Below are 23,974 nucleotides of genomic sequence, written 5' to 3' on the forward strand. Positions count from 1 at the left end.
GTATGCATTCCTTCTTCCTTCTTGTAAATTATCCATGGTGCATTATTTCATAATCTTTCATGCTGGTATTCTCTGTATGAATACATGCTTCATTCATTACTCAGCCACTTCTCTAAGGAAGAAAGAGCAATTTTCCTCATGCATTGAAATATATTAGGTCAGATTCTTCAGCTGGCGTCCTCAGGACTTTCCGCTTCTTTTTCTTTCCTGGGTATATCACTTATAGCAGCATGTGTCTCTGCCAACCAATGTCCAAAGACTGTTTTAAAAGCCCGACCTACAAAGCAGCTGTTTCCTGTGCTGCTGAACAGCAATTTAGAGGCTCATGTGCCACAGATAATATGTGGGAATTGGCCACCTAAAAGTCTGACCCAGAGGTGTTTCCATAGCATTAAATTCATGTTTATGCAAATGGACAGCACAAAACTGTGCCTCTATAAAACAGGCTAATGAACAGCTATCTGAATAATGTGGGTATTTTAAGACTTAATGCATCATTGTTCACAAAGGATTAGGACTTTGAGGAGCAGATGGTAATGACAAATTAATATTTTATTTCAACCTTCTTTTGCTGGCAAATTCCCAATCAGCTGTAACCATAAGTATGAAATAATTATTCCTCCTTTTGTAAATATTTTTTTCTCTTTCTGCCAGCTAGTGGGCAGGCACCATAACAGTTTTAAGTCAATTAGATTGTCCTCATAGCTGATTTCTGAATGAAATGCATTTATATCCATTATACTAACACAGAAAAGAAATGTTCAGTAGAACACTAAATCCTCTGAGTTGTATCTTTGCCTTTGTAACAAACGAAAGTTTTTCTTCCGAAAACTTTTTTCTAGATGAACGTCCAGATGTACTTTGAAGATGACATGCAGAGGAACAGGCAGGTATCATTCTTTTGATAATGAACTCATGCTGGTTGGACTAGCCCTAGGCAATCTGGAATAATTTTTGTCAGTGGCTAGGAACTGACAGAACCAAGATATAAATTAAGTGTAACTGAAATAATTTGGGATATACAGATTGAAATGGCAGGACTTTGGGTGGGTCAGGATGTTCAAGTTGTACTTGTAATGTACTTGAAACCAGTCAGTCTGTTTGTAACTCTATTTCCTGAGGAGAAGTACTAAATGCTCACAAATTTAAATAAATGTTGTAACTGCATGCCTAATTCCTCGCACAATTGACTCAAAATATACCCCTTAGGAGTTGAATTGATACATACCTGTCAAATACTGCTCTGGTGTTGTTTTTTTCATGCAAATAGAATCTGAAGCAATAAATCAGATCCTTGGTGTGCAATTTTCTTAAGTACATGTGTGGTGTCATTAAACAAACAAAGAAGTAATATACCAGGTTAGAGGAAAGAAGTAAAGAACAGCACATTGTTTTAAGAACACCACAGAATGTGAAACAGCAGTTAACAATCTACTTTATTTTAATGATTACCCTGAAAGACATAGCTGGCCTGACTGGTATCCTTTTTCCTTTGCCTCCCTGTGGCTAGTCCTTTCACTTTTTTGTTACAACTTTCTAATTAATTAGTCTTATATTTCTTAGATAGACCTTTTTACACAATGGGTGAAGTGTAGTTTAATGAATAAAGATATGGCTAGCTTTATGACCCATTCTGATAATCATGAAATTCTCTCGTACTCCCTACATTTCCCCTCCCACAGTTTTCATCTCTTGTGTAATTATAATGTCTCTGGAACAGGGATGGCCTCTTACAACACATACTGGTGAAGTAAAGTAGGACCTGGCTTTACCTGAAGCCAATAGGTGCTGATACAATATGAAAGCATCAAATCTTAGGGAAGAATCGTAACAAGATTTAAAGCAGAAACTGGAAATTACAATGCATGAGATTTAATGATTTTTCTCATGTAGAATCACTACAAAGTTGGTGGCAAAAACACCAGAAGAGAGAGCTTAAAGGAACTTAGTCAAGTTCTTTGATATTAACAGCAAAAGCCTGACTGTTTAGGAAGCTTGAAAGCATTGTTTGCTCATTTCATCATATTTCAGTGGGAGAGATCTCTTGTGAATTCAGGACATCAAAACCTTTTGTTGCTGGCTACACTAGTCAGGGATGTGCCCACCTATTAACCTTTTTAAATGTTTATATAACAATGCTTCATGACGGATTTAGGGATAATAATAAAGGAAATGTCATCCAATATGATAAAAAAATGATTAAATTTTTAGATCAAAGGCTTTGTCAAATATTCTGAATCAAAAGCAGTACTTTTACAGACTCAGTAATCTTGAGTCAGGCAAAGATGGAGATATCACAGCTTGTCCAGACACCCTGTTCCAGAGATGCATTTGTTTTCCAGGGGAAGTGCTTTTTCCTAATCTCCACCCTGAAGCTTACAAGCCACAGTTTGGTCATTGCCCCTTGTTACTGTGCCTGGTTCTACCTAGCACCACTGTTTTAGCTGAATTCTAGAAAACTCCATTGTTTCAGAGTAGCCAAGATGGTGACCGTGATTTGTCTCCGCAGTATATTTGTCAAACCTATAGTAGCACTAAGCTACTTGACTGGAAATTCAAAAAGGGGAGAGAGACATCCTTATTTGCTGCAACAAACCAAACTCTATTGAGTTCAATGGATGCTCAGTGATTTACTATGTAAATGGATGTTATTACAAGGTTTGCTTTTAAAATTTGAGAACTCCCAGGAAAATAAGAAAACAAAATATTTTCTAATTAGTTTTTCAGGAAGTTGTATTGCATATGGCTTGCTAACATGCACAAATTACTGGTAGTAACAACAGAAATCAGAATGAAGCCCCTCCGGGAAGGCATCTGAGTCCAGGAGCTAATACTGGAAAGGTATTAATTTGTACCTAATATACAAAATGTGTTTTAACATTCGTATTTTCTTGTCTCCTTCTATGGTTTAAAGTTTGTATAGTGAAGAACTATAGTGATGGATGAGATAAAGGTATTTCACCTTACTGGGTGCATTGCCTTCCCTTACGGGCTTCTCATTCTGCCTTTAATATACAGCCCATTTATTACCTGGGCTTGAATTCTATTTATTAGAGATACACCAAGGTTACATTAGTTCTGCTATTCATAATATGGTAGATTCAACATTATTACACAGAACAAGATGACCAGGGAGGTTGGGGAAAAAAAATTTCCCTCCTTTCCCTTCTCCCATCACACACGGTGCCATTAAATACAAAACCTTTCAGGAGAGATCATTACTTGTTTGATGCAGTGGATGGAAATTCTCATTTCAATCAGGTAGTGAACCTTCAAAGGAAAGGATGATCAGGAGGAATGGAAGAGACCTTGATATATCAAAACAAGCCTTTAAATAATAAACACACTTCAAACCCAGGGCTTATCCTGCATATAAAGCATGAGAACTATAAGCAATTCAATGTAAGAGATATTTATAAGGCTATTTTCTATGCAACACAAAACCAGCTACTTTTATACTCGTATATAAGGTATATTTTCATCATGAATCACAAATAAATAGTTTCTCTTCTCATGAATCCAAAAGAGGATTTGTAGTTTTAGTCCCATATTTTGGCACAGAAAATTGACACCTTTTTGAAACTGCCAGCATAATAATGGGTAGAAAGATTCTAGACAACATGAATCTTCCTCAATACACTTAATGGATTTTGTCTATCCTCTCTCTATCTCCAGCCCAACTAGTTCAGAATGAAGAAATGAGAAGCATTCTAATATATGTTCTCTCTCTCTCTCTGGGTGAAAGTTTGCTTTTAGAGAAGTCAAGCAGAGACTTGCTGCTGACTTCAGAATACTTTTGGATTGTGTTCAGTTCAACAGGGTTATCTTCCTGGACAATCTTTGGAGAATACAGATACAGATTTTACTATGCACCACTTAAAGTAGAAAGCTGTTGACTGGCCAAGCAAAGTAAGATCTTGTTTCTTAATTTTCTTAAATTTCCATAGCTTCCTTCAAACTATATGAAAGAAAACCTTGTACCAAATGTGCCCACCTTGTGTTCCAGGACCTGTTAAAAAACATTTTACATGTAAGAAAAAATTGCTGTGTGATCTTTACATACATATAAAGCAAGTGTCAATAGAAAAGCAATAGCTGAAATGTGATAGTGAAACTATCAGGATAAGTCACAACAAAATAGATAATTGCAAGTGGGCTTCAAATGCAAAATAGGTACAGCTTTGGAGGAGATTTAAAGGTTTATAAAGATTGCATATACCCCAAGCAAAGACACTGAATTGACCCAAGGAACTTCTCCCATGAAAGGAAGAAAATATATGTTGGACGTCAAGGTCAGCATTAATGGAAGTGTGTAAGTGCAGGGCATCAATAGCTTCATAGATTATTCATGCGGAGAAAGAATGAAGGAACATCGAGGATAGGCTTTGAAAGTGAATATGAGAAGATTTTTGTTATATGAAATGGAAAGAGGGATCGTACACATGCAGTACCATGACAGAGGTGATTTAAGCGAGAAGTGGATAGTTTTGTAGCCCCATTCTCACTGGCCTGAAAAGGAGAGGAAATCAGAATTATCAAAGCCCATACAGAAAAGGTTCCTTTGTCCAGTTTCCATCACTCCATTTTCCTGTTGGCTATTGGTCAGTTTTTATTTTCCATGAGGAGAAATGGCTATTGGATGCACTCCAGGTTGGTGCTTCTGTAATTTTAGCAGAGCAGTAAAAATAGAATGAAAGAAAGAAAAATTGATTACAACTTGAAGGTTGGATATACAAAGATGACAGAATATTTAGGGATATTCACACTGCCTGACTTTTAGACTAGTAAGTCTAAGTCCCAGATAGGAAATGAGTGTCTTGGAGGGTCAGCAGTCCTCTCTAGGTTTTTTCAAATGATGATTCACAGAACCTCTGTTAGGTTCCTGTTTGTTTTGCCCTCACAAGGAATCTTTGACTCGCTAAGAAGTCTACTGGTCTTATAGTAATAATCTAAGGTAGGTGATGTAAACTCTTTTCCCTGTCTCTCTCCAAGCCTCTATTTCATGCAGCATCCATAGGTAAGTGGTTTTCATTCAGATCAGATGTTACTCATTCATTTTCTTCTTCCTGAGTGTGGAAGAAAAGACAGGAATTTGTAGCATGCATTTTGTCTTATTAAATTAGTAGATTAGCTGTAGAAACAAGCTTTATTGGGAGACTCAGACATACTGATTTGCCAGACTGAGCAGAAAACCACACAGATTAATGTATGAACAACATACAGTGAAGAGTGAAAATGGGTACAGAAGATATTTTCCTCCTGGATGCATCTTTCTCAACATGACATGAAGTGTTATACTGGCATAAGCTATTTCATCTCATTAGGCTAGCTCTACACCAAAGTAAATGAGAGAAGAAGTTGGACTTACATTATCTTGATTTTTATTAATTAAAATTTAAATAAGAACAACCTCCTTGTCTTGCTGCCCACTCCCCCGCTCCCAAAATCACAATTACATGGAAAATCACAAGACTAGAATATTTCTCTATTTTTCTCCCAATAAGTATTAAATTACACATAATAAACACAGAAATTATTCAGTAGGAAAGTCTGAGAAAGGCAGTAACCTGGCGTCTAGTATCCTTTTTTTCTGGTGTGCAAACCCCGCATTTGAAGTCCTAGCATACATCAAACAAAACAACACTTCAGCAGATGCTGCTTCCCCTTTAAAGTGCTCAGATTCATCTCAGGTGTGAAACAGATCAATTTAAAAACAGCTGTTTAAGTGAAACTGAATATTTGGTGGACCCAAACTCCACTATTCAGACTCTTTTTTCCTGAAAAGACCTATAAGTTATATAAAAATAGTGATGGTTTGTTTTTTCACATGTCACTAGGAAAAAGTTTTTTATTGTAATGCACACGAGTTTCTAAATTAAACCAGATCTGAGTTGATCTAGCTTTCACCCCTAGAAGCCAAATAAGAGCTGTTCAGCAAAGGAGATTTTCCTATAACATCATATTGTGGGAAACGTCACCAGATTTTTTGGAGAGGAAAAGACACAGGGAGATTCAGCTGAGCATTTTACTGCATATAAGCTTAAAAGAAAAGTGGATTTTCGGCACTGAAAGGAAAATCTGAGTGCTTTGGGCTTGAAAGACTTGAAAAAGCCTTTTTTATTAAGAAAAATAATCCCTTTTTATTGTATTGCAGAATCCCATCATCCCTCACAGTTTCCTACCTTGTCCTCTTTATAAGCATTCCCATGGAAGTACAACATTGAAAATAATGATCTGCTTTATTGAGGTTAGGACAATAATTTCACCAGTTACCAGTTGGAGGGTACCAAGTCCCAGAGTGGAACAGACAGATCCAGTTCCATGGCAGGAGGGGCACTGGCTTCAAGGGCAGCCTTCAGCATGGCTCTCTGCAGCCAAGTATCACATTGGGAAGACCAAATACCAGAAAAAAACACGTTTGCTGTCCCATGACATGCAGTTGGCTGTATATTCAGTAAAACAAAGGAGGAGGGTGTAGCTCTTTCAAGTGCTGTTGGCTGTACTGGTGGTACCCAGACTGTTGACGATGCTGTATCACATAGTTGTTTGAGGAGACACCTGAGAATGGTGCAACCTTGCTGCCCCCTCACATCCCTAAATGAGCCCTTGCCAGGTGACCTGGATGCAGGTTATCTGTCATATTTGAATGGGGACAGATGGGAACTGGCTGCCAGAAGGATTCAGCTGCCTTGAGACCCACTCCCTGCTCAGGTGTGAGGGACTGCCAAGGATTTAATGTCCCTTCAGAGATACATTGAACACTCCCACTGTTCATTAACAGCACAGATGGGAAAGCATCCTCTGCCTACCTGTACTGCCTTAGGACATAAGCCAGCAGTTCAGTCATGAATCACTGCAATCCAATAAATTTGCTGAATAATTCCAAAGAGCACCTTTCCTACTGCATCTACAAGGTCTTCTACAGCTAGACATGACACTGTTTTGTGGGTCACAGAATGGGATGGCTTGTCTCTTAAAAGGTGCATTTGTGAGCTAACACAGTGCTATGCATGGAGCTGGCTCAAGTTCAGCCACTTAAGCTCAGCAATCTGTGAAAGACAGTATAGACAAGTCATTTTCAATGCCAACTTAAAAAACAGGCAGTGTTTGCAATTTCTCTACTATACCTTTTAGTTTTATTCCTATACCCATCTGAATGTATCAGCCCACCATTTCTGCCAATGTTCTACTCCACTACCCATCCCAAAACTGACCAGGAGCAATGTAAAGCTGGAGGAAAGGAGAGAAGAGGGAAGGGGAAGGGAGGAGTTTTTCTTTTTTTTTTTTTTTTTTTTTTTTTTGTTATGAATCTGCATTAATTTAAAAAACTTGTATTTTCTCTCATTTATATTACTTGAAACTCAGAAACCAGAACATTCAACATTAATGCAGCAGCAAAAAAAACCCCAAACCAAACCAAAATAAAACTATGAAGAATATTAGTTAGTTCAGAGAATAAGAAATACAACACCATTATTCTGAAGGCATAAAAAACATACAAAAGAATAATGAATGCAAACCCGCAATTTTTCAGAACTAAAAAAAATGCTTGCTGTTCCAGCATCAAGCAACAAGACAGTGTTCTGTAAGATGTTTTGTTAAAGCTCATATTCAGAATATGTTCAACACTCACACTGTGGTTTTAAATATGAGATTAATATCAGCATTCCTTCTACAGCAGGAGGCTTCCATTTGAAAATCAGACTGTTGAGGAAAAAATATGCAAATGGCAAATGATTATTAAAATGTGACTGATTATACAAGGCTACAACAGATTAAGAAGAAATTAAAATTTAAAAACTTATTTTAAATCTCATTTCAGTATTTAAGATATTTGTTTCTTTTTACATTTCTCTTATGAAAAATGGTAAAAAGACAATCTACTTCCTTGGGTTATCAGTGGATAGAGCTCCTTTTGCATTGTACCCACATGAACACAGAACCACAAAAGCTGTCTTATAAAATAAATTCTAAGTCCAGGAAACAGAAAATTAATTTGAGCAATTCTATTAAATCATTTTATTAATTAATCTTAAAACAACCCTGCATCAGATACACAGGATCAGGCCCTCTGGTTTTGGTATGCGGCAGACACAATTTACACAACTTTGTCAACTGAGTTCGGTAATAATATTATCTCTCCACTTATAAGTAGATAAATACTTCTCATTCAAATGCGTAATAGTGCATGCACAGGGCCAGGACAAACTTTGATTTAAATTCCAGTATCATGAGGAACAATTTCCCAAGTGATTTTAGTCTGTTCAGTGGACTAATGATTGTGCTGAAGCAACATCAGCTTCTGCTTCATTGTTAAGAAGAGTTTTGGTTTTTTTCTCCTAACTTTCTGAGTAAAACATTTTAATGAAACACACAATGTGTCTGGTAACTTTCTACCAATGCACATCCACTGCGAAGCTTTGCTCTGAGGTTTCAGCTCTCCTGTTCTGCTCTGCTCTGCTGCTTGTTGTATTGCTGGAGTTCAGCAAATGTCTACTTGAGCAGATCAAAGCGTAGTTTGGCTTTCGTTGCTTCTCTGTGGGTTCTGGTGCTTATGCTAATCCTACTTAAACTAAGTGGTCAGAGATTTGGGAGATTTGAAATACAAAATAGATTCTAACCTTGAGATGGATTAGGGTTGTCAGATGACACAGAACTGTCATGTAGGACTAACATTATGAAAACAAGAGCTGAAAATACTGTTTCAGTGTAGCTGACTACGGGGATTTATCCTAAAAGAGACATGGATACGTTTGATTAAGCAGGTCCTTAGTGAATATGTAGCCTGAATGCCTTGCAAGGTTATTGATTATGTATCTTCAGTTAAAGATACAGCTTTTTCTCCAGGAGATTTGTTTTTTGATCCAGTAAACACAATAGTCTTCAGAACATGGATACACTGTTTCACAAAATCACTTTATTTTACATGATAAGGAGAGGATTAACTTGCATTATAATTACATATCTATAACTTCTTCAGAAAGCCTGCTTGTCTTGCAATTTATTTTCAAAGAATAATGAAGCCTTGTAGCTAAAACTCATTTATCAAGATCCAATGGGTCAATCTTCTAAGCCTCACAAAGGGGAGCTGACACTGGATTTGCTCTTGTTGACTCTTTCAGAGGGCGGAGATACCTTGACACTATAGGCTATGGGTCTAATTTATGATTGAATTAATGGTCAGAGGGTGGTTTGTAGCCAGGTGTTATTGTGCAGCTGGTCAGCAGAGACCACAGTTGGGAAAAAAGGTTTGTGAGTGTTTCAAAAATATTTCTGGGACTATTTTTCATTTAATCATGAAGATGGTTTTTAGTGTTTTTTAATGTTGTTTTATGTAATAACATCCCATTTTGACATGGAAATGTTTTCCATGACCAACAGTTTCAAAGGCCTGTTCTTTAAAGCAGAACTAATTATGGTTGTATTGTCAAATAGTGGAAACTGGTACCCACCATTGACTTAACTCTTTTCTGGAAGATGGGGCAGTTGTCACTTTCCTTACTGTCCTCCTCAGAAATGGCAAGGTATGTGACAGCTAACACAGTGATCCCCAAGTTCTTCCCTCTCCCAGTTTGTACTTCAGTGTCACCAGTGAGCCTACCAAACCACACAAACAAGGCAGAGGAGAGTGCTCACCCTCTGAAAGACCTTACAGTAGCCATGAATTTGGATGGAATAGTCCTTCCTACAACTGCATTTAACCCACTTCTAGCCTTGGATTCATGGATTCAGAGAGGGGTAAACTTGGGGAAGAAAGGTTTGGCCCAAAATTATTTGTCTCAATACACATTTTCTAGCAAGCTGGAGAGCAGGAATTTACCAGTTTTTCTTTTTGCTTTTAAAAATGCTGTGAGAAGCAACCAAGCTATACTGGGACACCCAGCTTATCCCTGCTCTTTTCTAGTGGACTGTGAAGTCAGTTCTCAGAAGAGACAACCATCTCTTTATAGTACAAACATGTCCAAGTCCATGTGCCTCTGGTCATGCTTGCAGCTTTCTGTGATAGATGCACATTTTTGTCTAAGTTGGTTTCTGAGAAGCTCAATTTACTTGTAGCTGTTTCTTGATGTAAAAGAAAAGAAACCAATCCACAACTGACCTTTTGTACTAGGAGCATTATTATGGTGGAGAGTAAAATCCAGCCTATGCTTTTTTAATATGGCTTTCCCTTCAGGAACCAGATCTAATAAAATGTGACAAACCAATATCTGCAGAGGGGGTTCCCATCCTCTTTACTCTCTGCAGTTTTAAAGAATGACAGCTATACAGTCTTTATCAGCCTTGCTGCTGCTGCATAGCTAGATGTAGGAAGCAGAGGGATAAAAAGGTATCAAAGCAAAGGAAGGAGCTACTTAAGTAGGCCAAAAGTGCAAACTTCCTACAATAGAGAATATTTATGATGGAGCTGTCTCTAGGCTGGAGACAACAACTATTTATTATATATAATCTCTATTCTTGGCAAAGGAACAACCTGGGGACAAGACGGGGACCCTGAACACACTCCAGATCTATATCTACTGCAGCACATGACCTTTCCCAAACATGTGCACCAGCTCTTCCAGCTCATGCTTTGGGACAGCAGTTGCTATCTGCCCACTTTCTACCACTAAGAGCAAAGGTAGGGGGTGGAGAAGAGCTGGGAACCTCTCTGCCACATCACATCTACCACGGGGGACCTAACCTAAAGAGTCACCTTCTGTGGATGGTGTGTACTAGATTTGGCTAGGTTTAGCGGGTGAACAAAGAATTGGAAATTAAAAGACAAAACAAAATATGGTAGAATACATGGAAAATTATGTTAAAATGTATTTGCAGGTATGTCCTTACTCTCAAAATATACTTTGAGAATGAACTAGGTAAGCATTTTTTTTTTTTAAGCTTTTGGCATCTTATCCCCTGTATTCTTCATTGCAGCTCTCTTTTGGATGAATAAACAGTAAGTTGGAAATATTTTGCCTGACAGTATTTATGCGTCCTTAGTTCCTGGTATAAAATCTCACAGATGAATCATTACTAAACCATATCAGGTAAGTGACAATGCTAAAAAGACAACTGCCTTTATTGATCCTACTGCTCTTCTCCAGACTGCAGGAACAAAAAGGATTTAAATCATGTTTGCTAAAACATTAATATCCTTTAAGCAGCTGTTATAACCTCATGTAGACAAAGAAAATCATATTGGAAAGGATGTAATATGGTCATGATTAATTAGTCAACTGATTTACACTTGTGGAAGTTCAGGACCAGAGACTTCCCAATTTAACATAACTCTCATAATTTCACAGAGGAGGGAACATCAGAGTGAGAAATATCAATATATGGTGAAACAAATTTATTTCATAATGACAAAACCCTGTTTATGCCAGCTAAACCGACAATCATGGCAGTCAGAGATGCAGGACCAAATACCACATTGCTCTGAAAATTTGGGCAAGCTGTCAACACTTTCAGCCTTTATGTCTCTACTTTCAACTGTAAATAATAACATCTTTCAAATGTGGCTGGACTAGTCAAATACTAATTTCTGTTTATACACTTGGAAACGAGACCAACAATTAAGGATGTTTTCCAAAGATCACCTAAATCAGTGGAGATTCCTATTGGTCATCTGGAAGAAAAAATAATCCCAAGTTATGAGTCAGACCTCATTAAGAATTAACGCAATTTGAATTTGATAGTTGTGCATCACATTCCCTTTCCCTAAATTAGGATATAACACCAAGAAATTATTAAAATATACTTATAATACACTTTCAGATAATTTATTTGCAACACATCCTTCAACTAGCTTTGCTTATAAGGATTAATTACTAACTTAGTTTGAGGATGAAAAGCTATGTAAAAGGTATTATTAACTGCTACAGCTAAAATTTTATTGTCTCTTATTCATGTGACATAGCATGTCTAATTTTAGTTCTTAGAATAAGAAAAAAATGTTATTTATACTGTGATAGATACTTGCAATCTATAATTTAGGTTATATTCTAAAATATACTTAATATAGGGCATACCTCCTTGCTTTAATTTGAGGGCAAGGCTTACACTGATTTTAGCAGTGTAGGTTAAATTCTTAGATGGAAATGGTCTTTCAGTGCAAATTTTCAAATGATGTTAGGTGTCAGGCTTTTTGAATTATCTGTATAACTTTTGTTTGATGTCTTTTTATACATTTTTAAAGAGGAGTCTTTGAAATGCGTACATGGCTTAAATCTTTGTATCTGTCAGCTTTTTTTTTTTTGTCGTATTATCTTTTAGATCAGTTTTTAATTTCTTTTTTTTTCTTTTTTTTTGAATGAGTCTTCCAGTCTTAACAAAACAAAATAAAAGGAAAGTAAAATAAAACCCACAGACCACCTTATGCAGCAACTACCACCAAGTTTTACATTTCATCCCACCTTCTTTGTTTCCTCATTTATGTATATGGAAACTTGTAAGTGTTTTGGCTTTTAAATATTCAACCACTATGTTGGTCAACCTGTGGTACCTTATGGACAAGCAGTAGTTGGTATTTTATATCTGATTATCATCCCTTTAGAAATGTTGATGGAAATGGAACAGAAATCTCTCGTATGCAATGGGCAGATGATACTGACCTCAGTTAGAGATTATAAAATGAAAGAAGACTATCAGTGAGTATATCTCTGTAGTGAGATATATACTTCCCATCAACAAAAAGATACAATTTTGTTGCTATTTGTTAGTATTTGTATCCTACAAGCTGCCAAAGAACACATTCTAGAAGTGTAGTTTTGACTCCCACTTGTAATATTAATCTTTCATTATCCTCTTTGAGAAACTTCCTTTCTTGTTACAATTGACTACTAAGCCAGATGCAGAGAAATACTTAGTCTGGGAAGAATTTTATGATTAAGAGATGTGGGCAGGTATAAAAATTCTAAAGGGAAGCCTTGTGTACTAGTGGATTATTGGTCTGTGGAAATAATATGATACAAAACAAATCAGTTGGACAAAGTGGTTAAACTATGAACTGTTCAGTTAAACTTTAAATTGTTACTCTATACTATTGGAACTATTTGACAAAAAAAATCCCTTTCCATGAGGAGCTCCAACATCAGAGTTCTTTTAATTCAGAAATGGGGAAAAAAACCCTCAGCAAAGTTAAAATAACCTGTAAATAAAAACGGCAACATTAGTTTTTTGGAAAAAAAAAAAATAAATCCAGGGTTTCTTTACATTATCAATATATTTTGTTGAAAATCATGTTTCAGTTCAAGTTTGTCAAGATCTTTTTATGTTTGTGTTATAACCTGAAAGCTGAAACAAAATTCCTTTAACCTTAGCAATTTAGGAACATATATATACATATACACACACACACATATATATAGTGTTCAATACATACAGCAGCTATAAAGACAGAAAAGATACTATTTTGACCAATGAATATAAATATATATTTCTATATAGTAATATATGTTATACAATAAAAATTATATATAAAAATAAACCTATGTTTACAAATATAAAACCAATTTACATAAAATGGTCACAGGAATACCTATTTTATATATATATATGCAAAACTATTGCCTTATTTTCGGACCTTATCCAACAGAATAAGCATTTTCCAACATAATAAGCATTTTTTCAAGTGTCTTCTTGTTTTCTCAGTTCAGAGCTTCAATGGATACAAATTTGGTATTAATAGCTCACAAATGATTAATGGACAATAGTTCAAGATATAAATAACAAAAAGGCAATTAAAAAAGCCATGATAGATTGTATTTTCCACAAATCAAATAACTTTTGCTTTATGCACTGTGCATTACCAATTAAAAAGGTTATTGTACATTGGGAAAAAATTGTATAAGCCCATATATATCAGAAAAAAAGCATCTGATATAACACAATTGACCATGCAAAGACTTTGAATGCATTTTAAAATACACAGAGAATTATACAGAGAAGAATTAATAAAACTATTTTGATAATATGAACCTTACTGCCACTAGAATTAAGTCAATAAACAAACTGGAAGGCTGTTAGGGAAAATGGTGACTCTGAATTTGTGAAGTGTCTAGATCTGCTTTGCACACCCTGAAGGAAGCAGCGAAGGTCGCTGCTGAAGTCAAACCACTCTCTCAGCTTTGAGCAATTTTTGGCCATCTTACAACAAGCCCAGCTCTGTCTGGTGGAGTCATAGCTGATTTTTTTAGTGTAAAAGCAAGTCAGAGTAAGGGTCATAAAACTCTGACATCCTATGGAAGCTCTCAAAGTTGAAGTTAAGAGAAGGATTTATGCAAATAAGCCATGTGTGCTTTTCCATACTCTTGAATTTGATCAACAATGTAATAGTCACTATTCCATATGACTGGTATACGGGTAGTGAGATAGTTACTTATGCACAGTTTCACAAATACTTTTACATAGCAAGAAGGTTTGACAGTGGTCCTATTTCTTTCAAAAGAGTTGCTATTATTCCCTGGGCCATGCACAGACAGTGAGGGAGTCACCCATATGATTGCTAGAAGTGTTGCACTGCCGTAATAGGAGCAGTGGGCTCCCACGGGCAGGCAAGAGGAACATGTTTTGGGCTCTGAACCTGAAAAAATGCCCAGTCATCCCTTCAGTGAGATTTGTAATTTGTCTAATGAAAGGTACCTAAAAAGTGCTGGAAGGGTCAGAGACAGCAGCAGCAGGAGGCGCTTGGAAAGGGATTTGCACGGTACGTGCAAATGAGTTCAGGTCAGTGTATTTAAAGTCAAGAAGTTTATTTCCTTCCTGAGGTACTCTAGTTATTGCCAGGAAACTAAGGTACCTCGCCTTCCCAAACTGCCCCCTCATTAAGAAGCCTCGTTACCTTGTTCAGAGGTCGGCTCAACACTCCACCGGGACTTCTAATGAAAACCAGCAGCAGCAGCTGTGCTGAAAGCTCTGCCTGTTGTGCCAAGCCCCAGCCTCTTGGCAGGGCTCCGAGGAGAAGGCTGACACTCTGGTCACCCAGGCAAGGACAGATGTGTAATTCCCAGCTGGCCGTGTCCCTTGGTGTCCTAGAGCAAACCAAGACGCGTGGGGGCTGCGGTAGGGCGGAGCCCACTGTGGTCCAAGTGTGGCTCAGGTGGACGCTCTGCTCAGGAGGCAAGCCACGCTTGCGAGGTGCCCGGCCTAAATGGACACATCTTTTCTTACCTGCTGGGTCTCATGCTAACCTGGGACACCCCTCCAAAGCCGAGATGGTTTGTGGATTCTGCGTTTCTCCAATGCTTTATGTAGAGGGACGCTAGAGCTCTGTGACTGCTAATACAGAAATGCTATGTTCCTTTTAATTCTTTAGGGTTTTAGATGTGTTTTGTTTCTCTGCTTTCAAAAATGCAGCAACCTGCCACTTCTGTGGTAGATCGTACAGCTGAAAAGTCCTCCTAGCATTAGACAAATGATCTTCAAAGCCGTTTCCTTAACTTTTGATGAACGCTCTCATAAGAATAGATAAATATTGTACTATTTCATTTTCTTGACACAATCTTTGTTACATGAATGAGGCAGTAACTTTTAATGTCTTGTGCCTCCTGTGAATTGTAGAAATCTGCTGTTAAGATTCTGACCTTTTCAGTGGGCTGTGTTTCTGATAGATGGCCATTCCACTCTTTTATCAGTTTCACTTAATTTGTGGGGAAGGGACAGGCATGTTCAAGTGCAAACAGTTGCAAGTACTTATTCTTTTGAGCTTAGAGCATGATATTTCACAAGTGATATTTAGTATTAACATCCTGATGCTTTAGCAGATGAGGAAAAACAAGATTGGGTAAGCAGAAATGTATTCTCACAGCAACAACAGGATGTAGCTCATACCTACTGTAGGTTTGTTACAGAGCTGAGACAGGTAATCCTGCATTTCTTCCTGGTTGAAAAGACAAATATGTACGAATATTTTTGTGTAGAAATACAACCAGTAGTAGCATTATAATTGAATACCTTTAAATAGCAACAGCAACAACATAAAAAAGCAACACAAATTTAAGTCCAAGTCCTTTGGGTCCTTTACCCCAACCAGTGACATTACTTACTTAAAGGAGTAACTTCAAAAATGACTAGTGTTTTTCTCAAGGACCAGAGCCTTAATAACAATAAATTTTTAATTAATAACAATATTGGTTTTTTTTAATATACAGATATATCAGGACTAACATACTGGCCAGAATATTTACCCAGACATCACATTTTATAGAGAAATCTGTGGGTATATATACATATATGTATGTATAATTTATCTATCCATAACAGAAAGACTTCATACAATGGTACAGGGTAAACTAAATCAAATATTCCTGAATCTAAACAAGAACAAAGGGTGATGGATTTAAAAAAAAACTTTGTAGCAGGTTATTCATGTACATTTATGTGTATTATGTCTGCATATTAATGGTATATATATCTATATTTTCAAATGAACAGACCAGTCTAAGAAAGAAAATCTGTTCATGCCTTTCATTGTTTTCTTCTTTAGTTTGATTCCAAAATTAATATTAAGTTCTGCAAGAGACAAAATCATAGTAGAAATCTGACAAAAACAGTAGATACCGAGACATTGATCCAAATAAAATTAAAGGATTTGCTTCAATGGTACTTACTGCTTTATCTAATGCATCCATTTATATGGTTGCTGTAACTGTAGTTTCTGTGCCTTTTTATTTGCTCTGTCAAAATACTCATGGCAATGAAATTTTGTTCACTGCAATGTAATAGTCAAGGAGTTAACATCTATGCAAATCCAGCTGCAGATGCGCATACAATGGAAATATCAAAAAAGTCACCTTGTCAAATTATGGTGCAGTTTATAGATGGCTATGCAACACCAACATTATCTTATCACTTTAGGCAGCTAACCACAAACTATAAATAAAGAATTAGAACAGAAGACATTCAAGATAATAGACACAAAATGGAACTTTTGAACAATCCATGGATTTGCAGCATTTGCAAAAAACATTAATTGAATATTTGGGATTAATGAACATTGCTGTAGATGACGAATATTTTGCAAGCATAAAGAAGAAGGGCTTAATTTGGTGTAGCTTTTTCAGCTCTAAAGCTGAATCATGATTTGAGATAAAATATACCATATGGTGATCCTCAGGTGCAAGTCTCATGATTTGTATATTAACATACACTGTCAAAGCTCTTCTCTAACACTAAAAAGACTTTCCTGCATGTTGATCGTCATTAGGATAGGGACCAATGTTAACAATTAGAGTGCTCTTTAATTGATTAATTAATCAATTAATTAATGTGCTCTTATTCTTCTGCTTGAAATATTTCAGTTTGTCATTAAACAGAAGTTCAGTTCACATTGAATATAAGGTAGAGGTTTTGAGATTAAGGAGTGATTCATATTCCTAAACACTAGAGTAAGTAGGTAGACTACCAGAAACCACAGCCTGTGGATTCTTATCCTTCTCAGTATGTGTTTGATAACAGTTTGCACAGAGAAGTCCATCTAACTCCTAATACAAACTGCAGCACAGAGAAGTGAGCTCATCATTTTTAGTGCTAGTTGTAGAGTTTAGCACTTGAAATCAACCACTCACCCAAAACCAACCTCTGTGCCGCCTATTTATTCTTAGCCACTGCACAATTAGGACTCCATTAAATATTACACCTGCAGTGCCTTTTCCTTTCAATCTGTCGCTGTTTTTTCCAGTCTCCCTGCACATTATACAAGTATGGTCTGGAATTGCTGAATTGCTTTCTCTCTCTCTCTCTTTTTTTTTTTTTTTTTTTTTTTTTTTTATTAAGGATTTCAAGTTTTTGATAACAGTTATTGACAACAGTCTGAAGTTAAAGACTACTATTTATTTTCAAAATATGCATGAAAGAATTTTCCAGCATGCATAATTACTTGGCCAGTGTGCTAGAAAAGGACAAGCATACAAAGATATTTTGCCAGGTGCATTTTCCCAGGCTCCAGATATCTATGGATTATGGTTTTCTTGAGCTAGAAGCTGTATTTGTGTATCCTTTCTGGGTTTTTCTTAAATAAAAATACATGTAATATTTTTTGGCACTGATTCTTGTTTTTTTACTGAAAATCTAAAACACTAGCAGTCTTCCCCTATGCTGCTACCTTCATGTGGCTCTTCTGTGGTTAATCCTATAGAGGTGGAGTGTAGGTTTTTGGACAGAACTACCCCTTTTACAGGTCAAACACTTTAAATAACCTACCTTTCTCAATGCCCTTTCATCCCACTTCCTGGTCCCTGTCACTTGAAGCATGTAAATCATTTTTATGTTGTCAAGCTTGTGACTTTGGCTGAGTTCCCCTTCAGCACCTCCACTCCCCCTTTCTCTGGAGATGTTCCTGCTGCAGTTCCCACATAGGGCAGATGGGCTTCTGCTCTGCTTGCAGAAAAGGCCACCATAATGTGTTCAGAGCAGCCTGGTGTTGGAACTGAACCTGCTTTGCTTGGATGGAGAGGCTCCTAGCACCCAGGCCTGGTTAGACCTGGGGTCCTCTTCCTAAAACTCTCAAGAAATCTGAATCAGCAGGGGTCTCCCATGCACAAACGGACTGGAGTCAACTTGTTTCAAAATGGCCATCATAGGAAACTAAATTCTTGTTGTCAGAGTTTAGGTAAGATACTGTTTGATATTATCAGGTTGATCTACGGCACTTCCTCTGGTTGGCAGCATCCGACAGATTTGAACTAGCTGCAGGCAGGTTAATAATCTGCCCCATTAGTGACTCCTCAGCCTTCTCACAGAGACCTTGTCCTTCTGAACATAACAGGTCTTGTTGCAAACAACTAGAAAAGAGCATTTTGAGAGGAGGTAATTCAGCCAAGACAAGCAAGTGGTAGAGTTACGGGGAGCATGCCCATCCCTGAAACATCCTGAATTCAGAACTGAATTCTCAGTCTCTCTGCAATGTGCACGCTGTCCTGCTTGCACTTGGAGCAAGCTGGTTCCAAAAGCTTTTGAGCTGGAAACAGTGTAAACTGTGATCAGTGCAGCGCTTAACTCAGCTAATGAACCAGCCCAGGGCTGTCAGGCTGGCAATGGCTGTGGTTGTGTATGGCTGGCAGGGTGCATGGGTGGTGTGGGCTCACATCAGCCTGCTGAAGCCCATGTAGACACACCTCAAGTAAAGCCCATTTGGAGGGGAAAACATATTAGACGTTTATTTAAAGGTTGTTGAACTGTGCTGTGCATCCACAGCGTTAGCTGCTAATATTATTTCCCCAGTCTACAGCTTTAGGAAAGACCTTTATGGGGAAATTTACTGCACACACACTTTAATTCCTTGTAAACCAAAAGCAAACAGTTTAATCCCTGCTGGCATTACTTGTGCTTTGTTTGTCAGAGGGAAACAGAGAAGCGTAATTAACTGTCATGTTCTGAATGGACAACTGGCTCACAGACAAAATAAATAAATAAGGGAGAAAGTGAAACTTAAGGCCTTGTGGTGCCCCTATAAAACATCCCAGACTGCAGCTTTTATTTTTAATTTGAATGATGGCTTATATTCACAAGGGTGTCCCAGTAGGATCTCAAAAGCGAGTCTTTCATTCCTATCACCAACACTCACTTCTCTTTTGCTTAAGTAACTTCAGTTTGAACCTTACAAATGGCATTTGAATTTGCTTACAAATCATTATAATGAAACAAGGGAAACACATGATAGAATCCTAGAATAGTTTGGGTTGGAAGGGACCTTAAAGATCATCTAATGCCAAACCTCTTGCCATAGGCAGGGACACCTTTCACTAGACCAGATTGCTCAAAGCCCCGTCCAACCCAGCCTTGAACCCTTCCAGGGAGGGGGCAGTCACAGCTTCTCTGGGAAACCTGTGCCAGTGTCTCACCACCCTCACAAGAAATAATTTCTCCCTTATATCTAATCTAAATCTACCCTCTGTCATTTTAAAAACATTACCCCTTGTCCTATCACTATAGTCCCTGATAGAGTCCCTCCCCATCTTTCCTGTAGGCCCTGTGAGGTGTTCCCGGTACCTTCTCTTCTCTAGGCTAAACCACCCAAACTCCCTCAGCCTGTCCTCATAAGGGAGGTGATCCAGCCCCTTGATCATCTTTGTGACCTCCTCTGGACCCGCTCGAGCAGGTCCATATCTTTCTTATATTGGGGACCCCAGAGCTGAACACAGCACTGCAGGTGGGTTTCATGAGAGTGGAGTAGAGGAGGAATATTTCCCTCCCTTGACCTGCTTGCCACCCTTCTCTTGATGCAGTCCAGGACACAGCTGGATTTCTGGACTGCGAGCATGTATTGCTGGCTCATAGTCAGTTTTCCATCCACTTACACTCCCAAGTCCTTCTCCACAGGGCTGCTCTCAATCCACTCCTCGCCCAGCCTGTATTTGTGCTTGGTATTGCCTCAACCCATGTGCAGGACCTTGCACTTGGCCTTGTTGAACTTCATGAGATTTGCACGGGCCTATCTCTCCAGCTTGTCCAGGTCCCTCTGGATGGCATCCCTTCCCTCCAGTGTGTCAACCACACCACACAGCTTGGTGTCACTGGCAAACTGGCTGAAGGTGCACTCAATGCCACTGTCCATGTCACTGACAAGGATGTTAAACAACACTGTTAAACAAATCAGACCTCTTCTGTAAGTTTGACAGAGCTTTTTTCCTTGAACATCAAAATCTCCTATTTTCTACACACCAGATGGCAATGTCTTCAGACAACTTCCAGTCTTATGACAGAGCATTGTGTTATATGCACCCTGATTTAAACCCCAAACAGTCTGGGTTTTATTCCGATCATCAGGAAAGAATGCTTCAGTAGAGAAAGAGCCAGATGACTGCCCTCGCATCTTTAAATCTAGAGACTGTTACAACATATGCTGCAGTCATCTTGGACTGCTGCTAGGGGAGGTGGCCAAGTTCCCAGTTCACTGCAGAGAGAAGTTCTTGCCCCTGTACCAGGCAACTATACATAAGACAATACATTTTTACTGTATTTATGTCAAAATCAGGGATGATTTATCATCTTTCAGGATAGACTTGTATTCAGGACTAATTATCAATGGTATAAATGAGTATTAAGAAGCTGTCATGAATCTGGGTGTCTGTCAGACCAGGGAAAAGAAAAAGTGTAGGAACAAGAGAAAAGAAAAAGAAACTTTCTTCTTTTGAACTTAATTCACTGCATTATGAACATCACAGCAGGTTCCCTCCTGAGCAAGGTATGACTCACTTCTTTTGCCCACACCTACTGCCTCTCTCCTGCATGACATTAAATAAGTGTCTGCAAAAGTGCCTAGTTACTAACAGAAATTCAATTCATCGTACAGAAGAAGATGAGTGAAAAGAAATATCAATCTATTTAAGGTTTTGTGTTTCTTGTTCCAGCCCCCACCACCTATTTTTCTGGTTCTTAATTTGGATAGATTTGCATTCTGGGAAGTTTCAAGAAGATAAATTGAATTATGTGCTGACATCTGATTGGCAATCATGATACCAGTTTGAAAATTGCCATGAATTACTTTGAAGAAATCAAAACATCTGATTCTGGTTTGACATTTTTGTTTCTTTTTTTTTTGCCACCTTTTCCTCATGCTCCAATGGAAGACTTTATCCTCCTGACTTCTGGATTGTCTTTCACCATCTCATGCTACTGTCTCTTCTGTTCTGGGCTCCTGACCATAATTTTTAAATTTCTAGTTTGTGTATATCAGTCTGCATCATACAACTATCTATAACAGTTTATTACTATGTTATGTGATTTGTTCTGTTATTACCCCTGCTGTTAAACACAAACACCTCATTTTTAGATGCCAATTTTTATCTCCCGGGTTTGATAGCTTGTCATATGTTGTTTTTTTGACAAAAGAGTTCTCTTTTTGATAGCAGAGGCAGGGTCTGCTGCCTGTCATGCAGACTAAATGAGAATTAGAGGCAGCTCTTTGTAGAGACAAGTGGAGACTTGAGTCTGATTTCCAAGGCCACAAAATGAGTACTGCAAATAATGAGGATCTCATGGACACTGGGTAGAAGATGTTAAGAACAGGACACTCCAGAAAAACTCAGAGAAAACTACTTGTAGGAAAGAAATTATAGATGTGCTTATATAATTAGGAGCTGAAAGATGTGTTGTTTTAAACCCTACAACTAAGAATAACTTCAGAGTCCTCGATGAAGATGACATATAGCCTGAAGAAACTCTAGTGTCAGAGCAAATGGGAAAGCTGACCAGGTCCACAGAAGACCTGAGAGGGTACATTTGGATGTATTTACTCCACTAAACATCTCCAATGAAGGGAAAATACTGTTTAACTTGTGTGTATATAAGGTTTTTGTGTAATCAAAACTAAAGCTAGATGGTAATGTGCACAGGTGGGATGAGCACTTAGTTCCCTGTTCCATTATCCAAGTCACCAGTCATTGAGTGCAGTGAGGTGGACAGAAACAGCGTCACAGGCTATCCCTCTTGCCTTCCCTGAGAGGAAAGACATTTTAAATACATTCAGTACATAGGAGAACCATAAGAATTTCCTCTCCTTCACATCTCCTCTACACACCCATCCCCATCCCTACCCCTTCTTTTGCCATCAGAGGTCTCTAAAAAGTCTTCTCTCCCATTTAGAAGACACAGCTGCTTCCTGTGGAGGAACACACACATGAAATAAATTACAACAAAAATAAGACTTCAGGAGTCATTAGAATCTTCAAAAGACATCTCTATTACTTCTTTAGTGAAGAAAGCAAAGGGAATAGTGTGAAGAAAATAGGTGAATTAAAATGAGGAAATAAAAAATAAACTGGCCTAGTGGAGTCCCTGTGGTCTTTCTTTACCTGTTTGTTATTACTTCTTAACAAGTGTATTTGAACCATTTCTGTCTATTGTAATTCTTCAACAATATTCCATCAGGATGTGAGAAACCACCCATTTAGGCATGAAGAATATGTTTCATTTCATTTCATTATTTAGCACATTTGGAAGAGATTTATCACAATTAATCTCGCAAGGAAGAAAATGAATTTGATACCTTTGGTCTAAATCAGCTTTGCAGCTGATGAACTCAGCAGTTTTGTCTGGCCGATTAGAAGGGCAAGTTTGCCACAACATGAATCCCCCTCTCTAAAACCTGTGTATAAACCCCCATTCTTCTTTAGGACTGAAAATTGAAGCATATGCTTACTTTTAAGCACCCAGTTCCTGAAGCATGTGCTCCAACACTGCTTAGAAGGATGACAGATTTACATATATTGAAATGATTTTCTGATGTCTAATTTTTTAATATTACAGTAGCTATCATTCTACTCTCCACCCATGTACAGTTTGTTATAGCCTGAAGGTCTGACTCTTTCTACCTATAAGATTTTTTTTTAATCTGACTGTTTGCACTCCCTAAGGGCATAGTTTGACATGCATTACTTGCACCAGAGTCCCCAGTTCATGCAGACACAGCCTGTATCCTTCCAGTCCCCCCCACAAGACATCAGTTGCAGCTCATTGAGGTTCCATGACTGCATCCGTCTCAAAAATGATGCTGGCACTTTGAGCCCAGTTTGGCTGCAGGGTAAGTGAAAGTATTGTAAACTGTCACTTGTGCCTGATCTTAATGAATTTGAATTAGTACTTCACACTGATGGCAGATCTTAATGTACAGTTTGGTTTGTTTACAGGAAGAAGTACCTACAGTCATGGATTGTGTTTGTTTCTCATTTTAAATGGTGTCTAAAACAGTGTGAACCCCACACTTCAGTTGTGACAGATCCTCAGCAGGTGTTGAGACATAAAAGTCCATGAAATTATGTGATATTTACACTGGCTGGGAGTTTAATCTGAATTCTCCTTCAGATACAGCACTGTCACATTTCTTGCCTGGTGCTTGGGAGGCTAGGGCTTCTCTCCAGACTAAAGGCAATTTTCATTAATTTTATGTTATCCTGCAATGGGATGAAATATTGTGAAGAATATAAGTACATTTTTTCCCCAGCCTCATTTTAATCCCCAAAAGGATATTTACTGCAGCAAATAATGTGACATAGAG

The 23,974-nt window shown here is 37.9% G+C and overlaps 1 long non-coding RNA gene across 1 annotated transcript; it reads left to right on the forward strand.

Annotated features, from left to right (window-relative positions):
- The first annotated feature begins 842 nt into the window (after nucleotides 1-842).
- Nucleotides 843-23,347, forward strand: LOC116961256. Its single transcript, XR_004406904.1, has 3 exons — nucleotides 843-890; nucleotides 10,915-10,936; nucleotides 23,334-23,347. It is a non-coding gene; the product is annotated as an uncharacterized LOC116961256 (long non-coding RNA).
- Nucleotides 23,348-23,974: the final 627 nt, after the last annotated feature.

The sequence above is a fragment of the Tyto alba genome, unplaced genomic scaffold, assembly GCF_018691265.1.
Source record: "Tyto alba isolate M040663 unplaced genomic scaffold, T.alba_DEE_v4.0 Super-Scaffold_7, whole genome shotgun sequence".
Classification (NCBI taxonomy): Eukaryota; Metazoa; Chordata; class Aves; order Strigiformes; family Tytonidae; genus Tyto; species Tyto alba.